The following is a 19,234-nucleotide window of genomic DNA, read 5'->3' as shown; positions in this document are numbered from 1 at the left end:
TGGTTCCTTCTGCTTTTGGATGTTCTAAACACTGGATTCTGAAGACGCAATGCTGTCCGCCGGTTCCGCCTTGCCTGGATTATTCCATTATATTGTTGGTTACTAGGCGTTAGGTAGATTTTGCAAGAGTGTTGGTCTGCGTTTAAACTGTCACTAGTTTGAGTTGCCAACCGTTAGGTGTACAGAACTGTTGGCTGCCTGTCTAGTCGGTTACGAAGTTGAGCAACCTTTCCCAGGCCGATCCCTGGTGCACTGTCTGAGGCCCACTTCTCTCTTGGTTTGATCAGATTATGATGATTGTTTTTTTTCTTTTTTTCAAACAAAAAGAATGGTTGTGTTTTTCTGTTTCGAAAAAAAAATATTTTAATACCTCTTGGAGAAGTTTAACTTTTAAGAATTTGCTATCCAGGCCTTCAGCCGTTAAATTGTTTTTGAGTTATTACTATTGGGGTCCTCAACGAACAAATAATTTGAATTTCTGGTCAATAAGGCCTTCAGCCGTGTATGCAATTTGGCTAAGGAACTTTTAATTAGATATTGGCTCTTAATAGTGAAATTTGAATGATTGTGTTTTTCTGTTCACAAAAAAAGTATTTTAATATCTCTTGGAGAAGTTTAACTTTAAGAATTTGCTATCCATGCCTTCAGCCGTTAAAATGTTTTCGAGTTGTTACTATTGGGGCCTTCAGGCGACAAATAATTTGAATTTCTGGTCAATGAGGCCTTCAGCCGTGGTGCAACTTGCTTAAGAATGTTTCATTACTCATTGTGTCTTAATAGTCAGATTTGATAACCGTTCCTTATTGTCAACCTCATTTGCAATTAGTTCCAAACAAAGTCTACGTGATTAAACAAAAAAAAAAAAAAAAATCTGACCAACGGAGTAAGGCCCCGTCCACACCTAATCCTGCCTTTCCCTAAGTACCACGTCTCACTACTCTTGCCCTGCCATTTGCGACTTCAGTGGTGTCAAGAGAGATCTCATTAGAGACGCAAATGGTGCTGGTCTGGGGTCAGTGGAATACACGTTGAGGGACGTCTGTCTCGGAACTGTCCTTGAAGTAGCCGATTTGTAACAGTTCGTTGTGTCACTCTGGTGCCAACTGCTGCTCGAATTGCTGCTGCAGATGCAGTACAATGCTCCAGAGCCACATGCCGAAACTATGGTTTTCCCTCTCGGTAGCGCCACGTGGCCGACTGGAGACGGGTACTCTTGCGACAGCACATTCCTTGATCACCGCTGCCAGCAGCCATGTACAGTATCTACATTCCTGCCAAGTCTTTCTTCAGCATCGCAGAAGGAACATCCAGTTTATCGTAGCCCCATTCAGATTCAGAGAGGTGTTGATAATGGCATCTTTAACATCCTAAATGCATTCTTGACTAACAGCATCTCACGACGTGTATTTGAAGGAAACCTGATTTGCACCATCATAGTGGCGTTGCTAGTACCACTTTTATTCGACTGGAGCGACATTTGAATAGATGTCGTCTTTCAGATGTAGAAACACGGGTACCTACTTTCGTTCATGTCGCACAACTTCTTCTTAGTGCTCGCATTTTTTTTGCCTTCAGAGTATTTTCAATCGCTCTGATTATAACCTCTCAAGTCCATAACGCCAGCAGATGAGGAATGAGTCCAAATGCTCTGCACTGGATTCAGGAGGAATGCTGAAACGAAACGTGAAAGACAAATAACGACAACCCGAAATTAGGAGGCCATTGACAATCCAACAGTTGAAGTTCGGGGCTGGAGATTCGGGACTGGAGAAGGTATGTGTAAGTACAACGTACGAAAGTGAGGCTTTTGAACTGGCAGTGAGTGTGACCTTGGTGGTATCCAAACCGTGAACCACTTTGTAAATATGTGCTCTAACACGCGTATCCCTTTTGATGTAAAGACTCGGTATACAGCATCCGACGAGTGACTCGACTGGACTGAGTCTTTCGACATTTGGGTGCAGTCGGGGACGTTGAATATTTACATGTACTAAATAGCTTCACAGATGCATTTTTGATTAAATATTTATAAATATTTTGCTGTTGTAATAGATGTATACCATAATTAAAATAACATTAATAATTACTATTATGATGACTTTGAATATTATTCGATATGTTATATGGAAAGTTAATTAATAATTTGTTTACCCAACGTCTGTAAAAGCACTGATTGCTTGTCATGTGCATACATGCTATATTCTCCGTACTTTTATAATTTAAAGAAGAATAAAACACATGAAATGACAATATATGATAAGTTCAAACAAAAGTGTAAGGTAATGTAATCAGTTCCATAACTGACTTTACAATTTGAATCGTTAAAAACATCTAGCTGCAGATTCTGAATTGAAGGAATGTACATTTATTAAGTTTCACTACAGATAGTGTAATTATACTTTTCCATGAGTGCCACGGTGTTTCTAGATGATTTTTAATATCTGTTTGTTATTATAGCTAAATGAAAATGTTTTTATCATTAAAGCATTTACTGTTTCACTTCACTTATAAGATGGTACACGTCGGCGGATGTGCCCTCCAAACCAGTACAGCATTGCGCAATTTGCCTGCCAAACGTGCATGCAGTGCGATCAGTCACGTGGAGTTGTAAAACTTTGGACAATACTGTGAAGATGGAAGTTGTATTTTCCTGAAATAAGAATGTGTTCAGAAGTTATTCTGTGAACAAACAAAAAAAGTGAACTAAAAATGGAATATGAACACATCTTTTGAGAAGAAGTTACTATCCCCAAACTACCAAATTTAAATGCCAAGACATCCCCAACAACCAATAGCAATATCGCGATATTTCCATCAGGTTATCAGTTACTGACATAACCTTACATGTTCTAAAACATTTTGTATTGCAAATAAGCTACGCTGACTGCTGGAATCACTTTCGGTTAATAAATTGGGAATATCGAACTTTGTTTCGATAGTTTGGTTACGACAGCAATAAGAGCTGGGATGTTCCATACGTTAGCGGCTGCACAAGGAGCGGTTCCTCGACCACCTGTGTGCTCCGTCTGAGTCTGTTGTACCTTTATACCATGTGTAATGCAGAGCACACATTACGTCATTACAATGAAACCGATATCTCGATCAGCTGTCGGGTGCAAGCTGCTTCATTCTTGCATAAGCACTGATTTTTAGTCTAATATTTTTAGTAAGGAAATAATTATTTTCATGAGGTGTAGTGTGGAAGGAAGCAATATTTTGTTGCACAAGTAAGGTTGTTTTGAAAAAGAAAAATTTTACGAAACTTTTTTGCGACGTCGAGTGCGACGGAGTAAAGCAAATCCTTAATGAGCAGATTAGAACGGTCTTCCATTTGATTGTGTTTATGTTTGTGTACGGATTTAATGACGAAGCTCATTATATAGTCCTACCGTGTAAAAATATGTGTGGAACTTAAATTGCATGGTTTTTCTGTTTCTCCCATTAACGATGAAAACTTCGTAATTTTCTTTTACACAATCTCAGTAGTGGTAAAGTTTCTGCCACTGATGAAGAATGAAGAAATATTTGGAGCCTTACCTTGGATAGGAAGAGTTCTAAGGTAAGCGACCACACAAACCCTTGCAAAAAAGTTTTTTCTTGTTAAAGTTTTGCCACTTGATGCTTTTTGTATCGAAAGGAAATTCATCTCATATGCTGTATCACGGCTATTTGAATTTTTCTTCGCAGGTAGCAGCTAAAGAACGAAAAAAGACGAAACCACCAATTCTGAGAAAAACACAAGAAACATCATGTGGACAGGAAATGAACTATAAGACCTGATTATTACAGTAGATGCACCAAATGGCTGCTTATAATAAGTGATCTTTGTTTACGACAGACTGTTCCGCCTTTATCGCCATTTTAAAGTATCTGTTATTACAATTTTGGTGAGAACATGTATGACTGCGATTATCATTTATACTAAAGTAGCTGTATTTTACTCACGTCTGGATTGATGTGATGTCCAGTGGATTGTTTTATAACGGTCGCTGTTTTAATAGGATGGTAAATGACGCCAACAAGTTGAAATTTAATGTTAATTACGATGTGACAGTAGTTTGACAGTTCCACTCTTATAACGCTAATCTTTACAAACATTGTGCACATGAACAGCGATATTATTTTACTAACTAATATTTGTTACCATTGTCTTTGGTGGTTGCATGCGTTATTTGTGATTCATACATTTTCAAGTTCTAAAAGTTCAATAAAGTTTTTGAGGTAGTATTTGTGTCGAAATTCTGAATATTCGTTTAACATTTCTTGCGGGTATTTTCTCGTATACGTATACATTTCTAATTCTTCAAGAATGTTCATTGAAAAAGCAGTTGGTATTCTGTGCAGAATTTCAAGTGTACAAAGAAGCTCAACTGATTATATTCGCTCTCCCTAATGTGTTGTTCATATCACGCGGGAAAAATGCTAGTTTATGAGCCATTTGGTGACAGGAATTCACATTTATAATATTTTCAGAAGTGGTATTTTTCTATAGATATCAAATGTGGGGCGTTCATTATTGTTGTCAGTTGTGAGGTCTAGATAGTTAATGCCTCGAAATGACAATTGTCTATCTACTAGGCTGATCGAGGAACTCACTGGAATTCCTAAAGCAAATGTTCATCGCATTCTGAATGAAAATACAGAGATGCCCAGCATTGGTGTGAGACAGCGCTATCAACACGTGACAGAGTTTGAAAGCGGCCACGCTGTGGGTCTCTATTTGGCCGGCTGGTCAGCTCGTGCAATATCCAGATTTTTGGGGCATTCTGATGTAACTGTAGAAAAAGTGGATCTGCTGTCTCATTGTGCCCCACTGATCGAGAATAATGTAGAGGAACTTGGAAAGTTCGGCAGCTAGGAAACCAGACTTTATGTCTCGCATCGTAACAGTTGATAAAACACGGTGTTTTCAGTAAGAGTCACTTGTAAATCACCAATGCTCAGGTTCAGATTCTACGAGACAGAGTGCGCATGCAGAAAAGCCGTGTCAGGACACTACTCACTGTGTTCTTTGATTGAAAAAGAATTACTCACGAAGAATTCGCGCCAGGATTTCAGATGATGAATTCAGATTACATCTTGGGTGTTAAATCGTTATCCGACGAGGATTGTTGATGTTAGACCTGAATACCGGAATCAAGGACCATGGTCTTAGTTGCAAGAGTTGGAGTTGGATTGATTTGGGGGACGAGACCAAACAGCGAAGTCATCGGTCTCATCGGATTATGAAAGGAAGTCGGCCGTGTCCTTTCAAAGGAACCATCCCGGCATTTGCCCGAAGCAATTTGGGGAAATCACGGAAAACCTAATACAGGATGGCGGGACGCGGCTTTGAACCGTCGTCCTCCCGAATGCGAGTCCAGTGTGCTAACCACTGCGTCACGCCGGCCGAAGTGGCCGTGCCGTTAAAGGCGCTGCAGTCTGGAACCGCAAGACCGCTACTGTCGCAGGTTCGAATCCTGCCTCGGGCATGGATGTTTGTGATGTCCTTAGGTTAGTTAGGTTTAATTAGTTCTAAGTTCTAGGGGACTAATGACCTCAGCAGTTGAGTCCCATAGTGCTCAGAGCCATTTGAACCACTGCGTCACCTAGCTCGGTCTTGGTTCCAAGACAATACACCAGCGCGCAGGAGCAAGATGTCCTTAGTCACCTGATTTCCCTCCCTTCATGTTATTTCCAAAACAGAAAATGAATATGAAAACAAAGCGTTCGTACACGATTTCAGATATACATAAGGCTACGGCAATGATAGTGTGGAATATTAATAAGGCTGATTATCAGAATTGTTTCGAATGATTTTTCCAGTGCTTCCAGTTATGCACTGGCTCATAAGGAGCCTGTTCTGAATACAAAGTTATGTAAAAGAAAAGTAAACAGAGTCTTTTATTTTATTTCTCACGAGTCACCATTCCTGTGGGACGGATTGTGTATGTCCGTGCATGCCATTAGTCTGCACGAACTCCACCAGTGACTGCTAACCGTCATCTGAAGTCATACCTGATGGTTCCCACAACGATGCTGTGCCTCTCCAAAACGTTGAAACAATGGAACCTATCTCCAGACCGCCGCCATACTCGCCGACGGTGGTCACCGGGGGTAGCAGAGATCGGCCGTTCCTCGCTCAACTCAATGCTACTCCATTCATCGGCTGTGTATCCTTCCTGTTTCGTCAGCCGTTTGTGTTGTGGCGTTAATGGCAGCCTACGCTTGGAACGCTAATTTCCTAACCTGGCTGCTGCTGCTCAGGGAGTCCATTTTTTTTTTACTCTCGGATGGCAGATGCAGATGTGAAATTGGTACGATGTGTTTGGTGGACAACCGGGTGATCCAACCTTGTAGTAGTCAGATGTGGTCGACCGGAACCTTAACTACGATAATCCTTGCCCTCACGTTTGCAAACAGTCCAATATCAGGCTGCAGCCACATCCGAATGGCCCCGAAATTCTGGATATTCCACGATATGATCAACTGGGCAAACAAAGACCCACAGCGTGGCCACTATCAGACTCTGCCACGTGCTGGTAACGCTGTCTCACACGAATACACTGCATTTCTGTGTCCTTCACAGTGATCACTCAACATCCAACGCTTTTGGCGCCCCTTGTACACTTTACCATGCCTGGTAACAACACTAAACGCGAACAACCCTAGTTCAGTCGGCTGGTAAACCTGTAGCGAAGAACTGCGACTCTAATTAGGGTCGTTCAATAAGTAATGCACCATATTTTTTTTCTCAGAACATATTCATTGTTAAGAGTCCTAATTTGGTGACAAATACATCAACGTGTCTTGTCCATGTCCTATTTTTCTACGTAGTCTCTATGGCGTTCTATGGCCGTACGCCAACGTTGTGGAAGAGCATGTATTCCCTGCTGGTAAAAACTTTTGTCCTGTAGGCGTAGCCATGGTTTCATTGCATGAATGACACTATCGTCATCTTCAAAGTATCTTCGCCGTACAGAATCTTTATGCGGCCCAAAGAGATGGAAGCCCGAGGGTGCCAGGTCTGGACTTCAGGGTGGATGAGGTAATGATGCCCAACCCAACTTGACGATGTGTTCCCGGGTTTTCACACTTGTGTTTGGGAGTGCATTATAGTGTTGCAGCAAGATTTCTGCTGGATTCTTGTCCTATCGACACATCGAAAACGGTTCTTGAGTTTATTCAGAGTCTTCACGTATGACTCTGAATTGATGGTTGACCCTCTTGGCATCACATTCACGAGAATGACGCCATCACAAACCCAGAAGACTCTCACCATGACTTTTCCGGCGGAGGGGGTTGTCTTCTGTTTCTTCCTTTGTGATGAATGAGGATAATGCCACTCCATGGACTGTCTTTTTGTTTACGGCACCCAGCTTTCGTCGCCAGTAACGATACGTGAGGCCTTTCCGTCGGTCTCAAAACTCTCCGACAATTCACATGAAATGGCCTTCCTTTGAATCTTGTGGTCCGCTGTGAGCATTCGTGGAACCCATCGTGAGCATCTCTTTGAATATCCGAGACTCTCAGTCATTGCAGACGCACTTCCAATGCTGAACGACAACTGCGGAGCTAACTGTCTCCACGAATAATCGGCACGAATAATGGCATCCACACGATTCAGGATATCTGTAGCAGAGGCTGTGACAGAAACTTCCCGAACGTGGCTGATGATGGAGCTCTGTTTCTGTATTTCCTGAGGCTGTAGCTTTCGCCCAACTGCACTCCTATCAGCTGCAGCATCGCCATACACTGCACACAAACGTTTATGGATGTTCACCATGGTTTCTTTTTCTGCACACAAGAATTCAATAACAGCATGGTCCTTGTAACGTGAGTAATAGTAGACGCTTTTTGACGCTGTACTACGGCTCTGGCATCTGCCAGAACGGTTAGAAACTTCACCAGCGCACAGAACAAACATCAAATGTGAAGCACCAACAAGGACGTTTGTCTATGTAAAATGGCTCAAATGGCTCTGAACACTATGGGACTTAACATTTGTTGTCATCAGTCCCCTAGAACTTAGAACTACTTAAACCTAACTAACCTAAGGACATCACACACATCCATGCCCGAGGCAGGATTCGAACCTGTGACCGTAGCAGTCGCGCGGTTCCGGACTGAGCGCCTAGAACCGCTAGACCACCGCGGCCGGCGTTTGTCTATGTATATTAATGGCTTTTTAAAAAAGTGTGGGGCATTACAGGGTTATTACAAATGATTGAAGCGATTTCACAGCTCTACAATAACTTTATTATTTGAGATATTTTCACGATGCTTTGCACACACATACAAAAACTCAAAAAGTTTTTTTAAGCATTCACAAATGTTCGATATGTGCCCCTTTAGTGATTCGGCAGACATCAAGCCGATAATCAAGTTCCTCCCACACTCGGCGCAGCATGTCCCCATCAATGAGTTCGAAAGCATCGTTGATGCGAGCTCGCAGTCAGTTCTGGCACGTTTCTTGCTGGAGGAGGTTTAAACACTGAATCTTTCACATAACCCCACAGAAAGAAATCGCATGGGGTTAAGTCGGGAGAGCGTGGAGGCCATGACATGAATTGCTGATCATGATCTCCACCACGACCGATCCATCGGTTTTCCAATCTCCTGTGTAAGAAATGCCGAACATCATGATGGAAGTGCGGTGGAGCACCATCCTGTTGAAAGATGAAGTCGGCGCTGTCGGTCTCCGGTTGTGGCATGAGCCAATTTTCCAACATGTCCAGATACACGTGTCCTGTAACGTCTTTTTCGCAGAAGAAAAAGGGGCCGTAAACTTTAAACCGTGAGATTGCACAAAACACGTTAACTTTTGGTGAATTGCGAATTTGCTGCACGAATGCGTGAGGATTCTCTACCGCCCAGATTCGCACATTGTGTCTGTTCACTTCACCATTAAGAAAAAATGTTGCTTCATCACTGAAAACAAGTTTCGCACTGAACGCATCCTCTTCCGTGAGCTGTTGCAACCGCGCCGAAAATTCAAAGCGTTTGACTTTGTCATCGAGTGTCAGGGCTTGTAGCAATTGTAAACGGTAAGGCTTCTGCTTTAGCCTTTTCCGTAAGATTTTCCAAACCGTCGGCTGTGGTACGTTTAGCTCCCTGCTTGCTTTATTCGTCGACTTCCGCGGGCTACGCGTGAAACTTGCCCGCACGCGTTCAACCGTTTCTTCGCTCACTGCAGGCCGACCCGTTGATTTTCTCTTACAGAGGCATCGAGAAGCTTTAAACTGCGCATACCATCGCCGAATGGAGTTAGCAGTTGGTGGATCTTTGTTGAACTTCGTCCTGAAGTGTCGTTGCACTGTTATGACTGACTGATGTGAGTGCATTTCAAGCACGACATACGCTTTCTCGGCTCCTGTCGCCATTTTGTCTCACTGCGCTCTCGAGCGCTCTGGCGGCAGAAACCTGAAGTGCGGCTTGAGCCGAACAAAACTTTATGAGTTTTTCTACGTACCTGTAGTGTGTCGTGACCATATGTGAATGAATGGAGCTACATTGAATTTATGAAATCGCTTCAATCATTTGTAATAGCCCTGTACTTACTGAACGAACCTCGTACTTACATCCTCTTCGCTGGTGTATAAGTGTACAAAATTACCCTGACGTCCGACCACGTCTTTTCGATGCTTTACTTTTCTTGTCACGTTTTAAACGTGATAGGAAAGCTAGAGAATCTTAAAAGGGAAATGCAAAGGCACAATCTAGATAAATTAGAGGACAGTGAAGTGAAATGGAAAGAAGATAACGATTTCTCATCACGCAAATGTAGGTTAATATCAACGGCAACAGAAAATGGTGAACGGCAGTATGATTCGACATGAGAAGCAAGACAGTCCACACAGTGAGTTACAGTAATCAGTTGAATGATCACGTTGTTCTTAACAGAATCGACAGCAAACCAACGCCAACAACAATAGTTCAGGTATACATGCCGAAGTCACAAGCAGATGAGGAGGTAGGAATAGTACATGAGTGTACTGAGCGGGAAATTTCGTGTGTAAATGGAAATGAAAATCCAATATCGTGGGGGAGTGGAATGCGGTCATATGGGAAGAAGTAGAAGAAGGAATTACCGGAGAATATGAGCTTGATATTAGGAGTGATAGAGGAAGAAAACTAAATTGAGTTCTGCGATAAATTATAGCTAGGGGTATCGAATACACTGTTCAGGAACCACAAGAGGAGTAGGTACACGTGGAAAAGCCTAGAGACACAGGAAGATTCCAGTTGGATTACATCATAGACAAACGTAGATTGGAAAATCAGATACTGGATTGTAAGGCGTGCCCAGTAGCAGATACAGAATTTAGTAATGTTGAAGAATAGACTGACGTTTAAGAGAAGCGTCCAGAAGAGTCAGTGTGGAAATGAGTGGGATGCTGAAGTGCTGAGGAGGAATGAGATGCATCTGAAATTCTTTAAAGATATAGATACTGCGATTGTAAATACTTCAGTAGGCGTTTCAGCTCAAGTAGAATGGATATCTCTAGAACGGGCAATCATAGGCAGTGAGCAGACGAACAAAAGTACAGGAAAGGTAACTGAGAAGAAACCTTGGGTAACAGAAGAAATACTTCAACTGATCGACTAAAGAAAGAAATTAGAAATGTTCAGGCAAAGAAAGGCAAGAAAGGCACTAGGAATGAAGTAGGTAGGAAAAGCAGGAAAGCCAAGGCGAAACAGCTGCAGACAGTAGCTATTCTGCCAGTTCTCTTTTAGGCGTTCCCGGGTTAGATTCCCGGCCAGGTTGGAGATTTTCTCCGCTAGAGGACTGGGTGTTGTGTTGTCTTCATCATCATTTTCATCCTCATCACCGCCGCCTAAGTCGCCCAATGTGGCGTCGACTGAAATTAAGACCTGCACTTGGCGGCCGAACTTCCTCGGACGGGCCTCCCGGCCAACGATGCCATACGCTCATTTCATTTTTTCTTTTATGCTTTCTTCGATTGGAGATACAAAATGAAGAGACATACTGTGTTGTGAGTAGTAGGGTTAAAACTCGCTACAAGCATGCATACCTTGCCCAACATGCTCTAACGGAGAGAACTGTGGATGTAACCAAATCCTAGAACGCCACATTAATCTCCTTGCGGATAGAGTGCCGGGTAAAAGGCCGAATCAAAGCCCGTCAATACCAGCGGCGTCTGTCGGTTGTCGAATCGTGTTAGCTGGAGGGCGAAAGGGGGGGGGGGGGTTAGGGAGCGGGGGGGCGTTCGACCATTCGGCCCGATAAAGACCCTGCTGCCGGGTGCTGGGGGCCGGGGGCGGCTTCTTTGTCCTCGGGTAGCCGCAGAGGCCAGCGCTCGCTACCCAGCGAGGAGACACACGCACACGCACGCACACACACACACACACACACACACACCACACATACGAATAACGGTCCCGTTAAGTCAGTAGCTGCTGTAGTTTCTGTTGCTGTTGTGTATTCTGAAGCCGGTTTCCGGTATTTTGGGGAAGGAGGCTTTTTCAGTATGGAGAAAATGGGCCAATATTTCCTTAATCATCCTAAATTTTTATTTATTTATTTACTTGCCGAGATTAGAGCTACTTGGCCGTCTATGGAATCAGACATTCTACATATTTTATGTTACAAATTTTTCGATAAGCATCTTATACGTTACATCTGATATAGAACGCAACATTTGGATCAGTAATTTGAAGATGGGACCGAACCCAAAACTTCCTTTTCTGCGGAAATACAAAAAACTTCCTCCTGTTCTAATTTTTAATTTCGGCTCAACTAATTATACAGGGTGAGTCACCTAACATTACCGCTGGATATCTTTCGTAAGCCACATCAAATACTGACGAATCGATTTCACAGACCGAACGTGAGGAGAGGGGCTAGTGTAATTGGTTAATACAAACCATAAAAAAATGCACGGAAGTATGTTTTTCAACACAAACCTACGTTTTTTTTAAAAATGGTTCAAATGGCTCTGAGCACTACGGGACTTAACATCAATGGTCATCAGTCCCCTAGAACTTAGAACTACTTAAACCTAACTAACCTAAGGACAGCACACAACACCCAGTCATCACGGGGCAGAGAAAATCCCTGACCCCGCTGGGAAAAGAAGCCGGGAACCCGGGCGTGAGAAGCGAGAACGCTACCGCACGACCACGAGCTGCGGGCACTTTTTTTTTTTTTTTTTAAATGGAACCCCGTTAGTTTTGTTAGCACATCTGAACATATAAACAAATACATAATCAGTGCCGCTTGTTGCATTGTAAAATGTTAATTACATCCGGAGATATTGTAACCTAAAGTTGACGCTTGAGTACCACTCCTCCGCTGTTCGATCGTTTGTATCGGAGAGCACCGAATTACGTAGAGATCCAAAGGGAACGGTGATGGACCTTAGGTACAGAAGAGACTGGAACAGCACATTACGTCCACATGCTAACACCTTTTTATTGGTCTTTTTCACTGACGCACATGTACATTACCATGAGGGGTGAGGTACACGTACACAGGTGGTTTCCGTTTCCAATTACGGACTGGAATAGAGTGTGTCCCGACATGTCAGGCCAATAGATGTTCAATGTGGTGGCCATCATTTGCTGCACACAATTGCGTACTGAATGTCGTACACGCCGCAGTACATCTGGTGTAATGTCGCCGCAGGCTGCCACAATACGTTGTTTCATATCCTCTGGGGTTGTAGGCACATCACGGTACACATTCTCCTTTAACGTACCCCACGGAAAGAAGTCCAGAGGTGTAAGATCAGGAGAACGGGCTGGCCAATTTATGCGTCCTCCACGTCCTATGAAACGCCCGTCGAACATCCTGTCAAGGGTCAGCCTGGTGTTGATTGCCGAATGTGCAGGTGCACCATCATGCTGATACCACATACGTCGACGCGTTTCCAGTGGGACATTTTCGAGCATCATTGGCAGATCATTCTGTAGAAACGCGATGTATGTTGCAGCTGTTTGGGCCCCTGCAATGAAGTGAGGACCAATGAGGTGGTCGCCAATGATTCCGCACCATACATTTATAGTCCACGGTCGCTGTCGCTCTACCTGTCTGAGCCAGCGAGGATTGTCCACGGACCAGTAATGCATGTTCCGTAGATTCACTGCCCCGTGGTTTGTGGAACCCGCTTCATCGGTAAACAGGCAGAACTGCAACGCATTCTCTGTTAATGCCCATTGACAGAATTGCACTCGATGATTAAAGTCATCACCATGTAATTGCTGATGTAGCGACACATGAAACGGGTGAAAGCGGTGACGATGCAGTATGCGCATGACACTACTTTGACTCAGTCCACCGACTCTCGCAATGTCCCGTGTACTCATGTGTGGGTTCATGGCAACAGCAGCTAACACACCAACTGCACCCGCTTCTCCTGTGACGGGCCTGTTACGGACCAGTTTGCGTGCTACGACCATACCTGTTGCATACAGTTGGCGGTAGATGTTTTGCAATGTGCGGCACGTTGGATGCTCTCTGTCCGGGTACCGTTCTGCATACACCCTCAGGCTTCAGCTGCATTTCGTCGACACTCGCCATAGACGAGTATCATCTCCGCCTTTTCAGAGCTCGAATACACCACGGTCACAGTTCCTACAACACTACACTATCACAGACATCTGGTAACACGGTGTACTACAGTTGGTCTGCGTGCGGAGACGAATGCAGAATAACAATAGCAGCAAGCGCTACATGCGGACACTGCGACAGCTAGACCAAACCACAACAGTGCACTACAGCCACACTCGTAAACACGGTCGTCATCGTAAACATGTCCCTGCAGATGCTGCTCGCCGACCGTGGCCCGTGTTTGTTACAACACGCAACGGAACGTCGGAGGTTTCAAGCGTAAACTTTAGGTTACAATATCTCCGGATGTAATTAACATTTTACAATGCAACAAACGGCACTAATTACGTATTTGTTTATATGTTCAGATGTGCTAACAAACCTAACGTGGTTCCATTTGAAAAAACGTAGGTTTGTGTTAAAAAACATACTTCCGTGCATTTTTGTATGGTTTGTATTGAACAATTACGCTAGCCCCTCTCCTCACGTTCGGTCTGTGGAATCGGTTCGTCAGTATTTGATGTGGTATACGAAATATATCCAGCGGTAACGTTAGGTGACTCACCCTGTATATGTGGCATTCTTTATATTAACCTCCTAACTAAGTACCATGGAAAGATGAATTTTATAATCCTAAGCGAGGCGTCACAGTATTAAAAACTGAGTATTTGTTCCCTTCTTCCAACTGATTATGAATTGGGCATTACACTTCTTATTACAACGTCAAAAATAGTTATACTTTCACACAAACTTCATAATAGAACATATACAGGAAATGTCTCTACTAATCCCAGGTTTCGAATACATTATCTATGATCTTTGTCCTGGAAGTCATTACTATCCTTCATTTTTATCTTACTCTGCAGTTGCTGTTCTTAGTCTCGTCATCACCTCCTCATAAGATGGGCTGTACTCATATGAAATATATGTAACTATCTTGTATGCATGCTTGACCTTCTTATCTTGTACTGGAATATTTCCACTGTGCGCCGTTGCGGTCGGAATGTGGGGCACTCTTGCTCTTTTGCAGCAAGAAACTGTTCTCTTCCACACCACCAATGAAGTGAGATAATCTTTACAATAAGTATTTTAAACGCGTGTATTTGGAAATCGAAAATGAGAACATTGACAGGGACTTCATTGATGTCATTGTTGCCAAACTAACACGCTTTTAAATTATCTGGAATTGTTATAACATAGATAACTGTTATTCATTTACCTTTAATGAAGAGTATCTAAATTCCGACGTCACGCATTAAACACAAAACAATAGTCTGATGCACTGCAAACACTAGGTCTTTAGCAACTGAACAGCAGATCCGAACACAGGCTATTGGAGTAATTACAGCGTTCAGGGTGAAAGAACTCGAGACTGGGATATGTTCTCTTCTTGAAACTAACGAATATTCCCAAGTCCAATTAAGCCGGAACATGAGTGGTTTTAGCTTCTTTTTTACAGCTCACAATGTGTATCTATAGACCAACACATGTTTGGTGGAAAAAAGAAGTAAAAATCGACTTTTTGGCGCTTGTTCGCTTCTTCAAACTATCAGTTCACTTAGAAATAACTGTAGTAGATAGAAACACGCGCAGTTTACATTCATTCAACAGATGCACAACAATTAATACCAATTACAGGAAGGTGGATTTAATGTTTGGTGCGACGAACAGGGATGCATGCAGACTGAGGAGCTGATGAAGTAGATATAGCGTATGGCACTCAGTTAACATGTCTGGTCACAACCAACCCAGCAGGTCCTATGAAGGACTGACCTGGTCAAGCACAGAGTCGATACGATTGGTTGTGAATGTATGCATACAGCATAACCACACCCGTGACACGCACACCACGTATACATCCAACAGGATGGAGCAACTGGCCATAAAGCCCGCCGAACCTCTGAGCACATTCACACAACCGTCACGCCTGACAGAACTGTTAGCAGAGGTCAGTCTGACTGTGGCCCAAGATGGCCACCCAGGTCACCTGGTCCGCTAGTGTGCGATTGCTTTGTGTGGGGAGCCCTCAAGTCTAAGGTGGATCCCAACAACCCTCAGTTTTCGAGAACTGCAGCAGAACATTCCAGATGAGATTGCAGCTTCGATCCGCCTTCAGCAACTTGCTGACCAGGGCCCAAAAGTGCCAAGGCATGAATGGCGGTCACTTTCAACAGTCAAAGTGGAGATTTCAATATTGCGTCAGTAAGAGGGCAAATGTCCGAACTGAAGTTTATAATAAAGTCTGTTTTGAGTCGAATTAAAACTGTAAAACAATCATAAGCTTGTCCATCACCAGTGATCCCGGGCTTCCTATTTCCTTTAAATAACTGTGGTGAGATTGTGATTTGCATTTTCTAAATAATTGGGTAATACTACGGTTCAAATACAAGAAACTTATATTACATAGCTAATTTACTACTTAATTAAACAAATAAGAAACTTTCATATCATTCCAATGCCGCAGCTGACGTTTCAATCTATTCCAACTCTTTTTTGAGCACATACTGAACAAAAACAGTCTTTCATTGCAATACAAAAGGACAAAGGCTTTTTATATTGAAGAAATATCACTTATCACAAAGTTCCTTCCATCTACACAGTTAATTGCCTTGCGCATTTTTGGGAAACGCTTTACACTTCTCATACGTATGCACTGTTCTTACATGTCCTTTGCAAACAAAGCTACGGCATGAGTTACACTTACTGGTAGTAGAACGTTGATCTTTGTATTTCATGTGGAAAGTTGCAATGTCGGCAGGAAGTGAAGGAATATTAGCTCTTTCCACTAGTTGAGGCTTCATAAAAGACAGTGCTAAATCTTAAAAGAAAATTCTTAGCTTCTTTTTTGGATTTACCTCATTTGCATGAAATATTATATGAGTATTGATTCCTGATATATCCAGTAGAGCGTAGAATACAGCTAACAGCCATCTTCTTGTCACCCGTGCGACGGAATACGCAACTCCCAGTAGATCGACTGTGTCGACTTCTCCCTTTGTTATACTGTAAACCAAGAGTATCTCTGGCTTACCTGTAACTTCGTCAATGGTTCAAAAATCCTGCATATTTGAAAGTAATATAACTGTCTTGTTTTGTTTCGGCATGTACGAAACTAGCGTCATATCATTCTGAAAACCAAACGAAGAGGAATGGATAGCTCTACATTTCCCAAGTAAAAATTCTTATGCGATCTCGCGTTTGTTTTCTCTCAACGTGCCGATGCATGTTAGTCCCTTTTTAAAAAGGGAGTTGGCTAAGAAATGGCTCGTGTACCAATTATCCATTGTAACGTTTCTTCCTGAACATTCAGTGTGAGTAACTAGCTTTCCCACAGTATCTCAGGGAGAATTTGAATCATCGTATGGTGCTTCAGGTTGTTATCCACAATGTACTTCAATATTATTAATAAAGAATGTTTTAGCATCTGTTAAAACAAAAAACTTCATCCCGTACTTCGCTGGTTTGTCCGGGATATACTGAACAAAAGAACAGCGACCCAGGAAAGCTTGCAACTTTTCGTCTACTGTTACAGATTGTCTTACGCTATAAGCATTCTTGCAGTTCACCACAAAGGCATCCAATATTTGCCTTAATGTGGCTGTGTATCGGTTACCCATCTTTCTTGCCTTGTAGTCTTGTCAAAATGGATACATCGTAAAAGGAAAAGAAATCTTCTGTAGTTCATCACAGCTCTCGTAATGTCCATACCAGTACCATCTGCTGTCCACATTTCAATGACATTTGTGTGGTTTGCTTTCTTAGTCCCGATGAGATACAGCAATCCCAACAATGCCATTATTTCACAACTTGTAGTTTCCTTAGCGTCCCTTTCTCTGGAATATTGTACACATTCTTTCTTAGACTGAATGTATATGTTCGTGTATTTTACAATTTCACCAGTCTTTTCCATGCTAAGTATTGTCCATAAAGCCTCTGTTTCACTTGTGACCTCTCTGGCAACTAGTGTAGGCGCAGGGAATATTTTGACAATATTTTTTCTTGTCGTTTTCGAAGTCACACTAGGACATATTTTATTCCATTTACACGTTTTGTCCCTCCCAATAAACCTGCAACCAGTGGAGAGTGGCTCTTCACAGTCATCTCCTGAATCGTGGACTTGATCTGAATCTGAGTCGTGGTCACTTCGTGTGACAACTGCCTCTTATTCTTCAGAGTCTTCATCTTTTTCGTTGTCTGGCACAGAGTTGAACTCTGGTTCCTTGTTGAGTAACCAGTCAAGCTCTTTGTCTGGCAGCTTTGATCTCGCCCTGCACAGTGATATATCCCCTTGTTACGTGTTATCTTTTGACTCGATTAAAAAGGAAAGCAATAAAAGCGAAGGAAAAATTGCTTACATGACCGGGCGCGTGGCGTATTTTGCACACTGAGATGACACACTCGCAGTTTATTTTAAATTACTGCAGCTGACGTGAAGCGATGACAACGCAGCTTCTCGCTGTGCTAGCTGAATCAATAATGCAGGAATAGGTAGGGGCTTGCTTTTGTAAGAGAACGATGGAACCGTGCACGACAATGTTATTTGCGGTTGGCGCACTTTATACACAGGCTCGAGTGATAAGGGCATGAGCAACGTCGGATGTTGATTAATCACTGAAAGACACTGAGATGCCGTGTAACAACGTGTCATGGCGTTACCAGCATATGATAGAGTGTGAGAGGAACCTCACTGCACGTCTCCATTCGGCCAGCTAGTCTAATCGTGAAGTGACCAAATTCGTGGGACAATTGGATGGCCCACTGCTGGACTGTGTGGCAGGCATACTCACCGTCAAGGTCCTGGTCGAAAACAACTGACAATCAGAAGGAGGGTCGGCAAAGCAGATCCTCACTCTTCACACCTGTGCCATCCGGCAACAAGTAATGGTGTAAGTAGGCCGTTTACGTTTTTATATTGGTAACGCCACGTAGCGCTCTGTATGAAAATCACTGTCTGTGCTGTGTGCAGTCTGTGGCTGGTTGGCATTGTTGGAATATTCGCTATTGTAGTGTTGGGCAGCTGGATGTGAACAGCGCGTAGCGTTGCGCAGTTGGAGGTGAGCCGCCAGCAGTGGTGGATGTGGGGAGAGAGATGGCAGAATTTTGAGAGCGGACGATCTGGACGTGTGTCCGCCAGAAAGAGTAAATTTGTAATACTGGATATCATGAACTGATATATCTATTATGACTTTTGAACACTATTAAGGTAAATAAATTGTTTGTTCTGTATCAAAATCTTTCATTTGCTAACTATGCCTATCAGTAGTTAGTGCCTTCAGTAGTTAGAATCTTTTACTTAGCTGGCAGTATTGGCGCTCGCTGTATTGCAGTAGCTCGAGTAACGAAGATTTTTGTGAGGTAAGTGGCTCATGAAAGGTATAGCTTATTGTCAGTCAGGACCATTCTTTTGTAGGGATTTTTGAAAGTCAGATTGCGTTGCACTACAAATATTGTGTGTCAGTTTAGTGTTGATCAGAATAAGTAAAGAGAGTAATGTCTGAGTACGTTCAGTTTTGCTCAGCTGTTTGAAAATCAAATACGTGGAGGTTTATCAGCACAGTAATTCATTAATTTTTCTAACGGGACGTTTCAATGGGCTCCCTGCAACATACAGGGAATTACCATTCTATATATAGGCTGCTGCTAACACCACAAAAAAGACGGCTGCGTCGGATGTGGTACTGC

The sequence above is a fragment of the Schistocerca piceifrons genome, chromosome 5 (assembly GCF_021461385.2).
Source record: "Schistocerca piceifrons isolate TAMUIC-IGC-003096 chromosome 5, iqSchPice1.1, whole genome shotgun sequence".
NCBI classification, from domain to species: domain Eukaryota; kingdom Metazoa; phylum Arthropoda; class Insecta; order Orthoptera; family Acrididae; genus Schistocerca; species Schistocerca piceifrons.
This window is presented reverse-complemented; position numbering follows the sequence as displayed.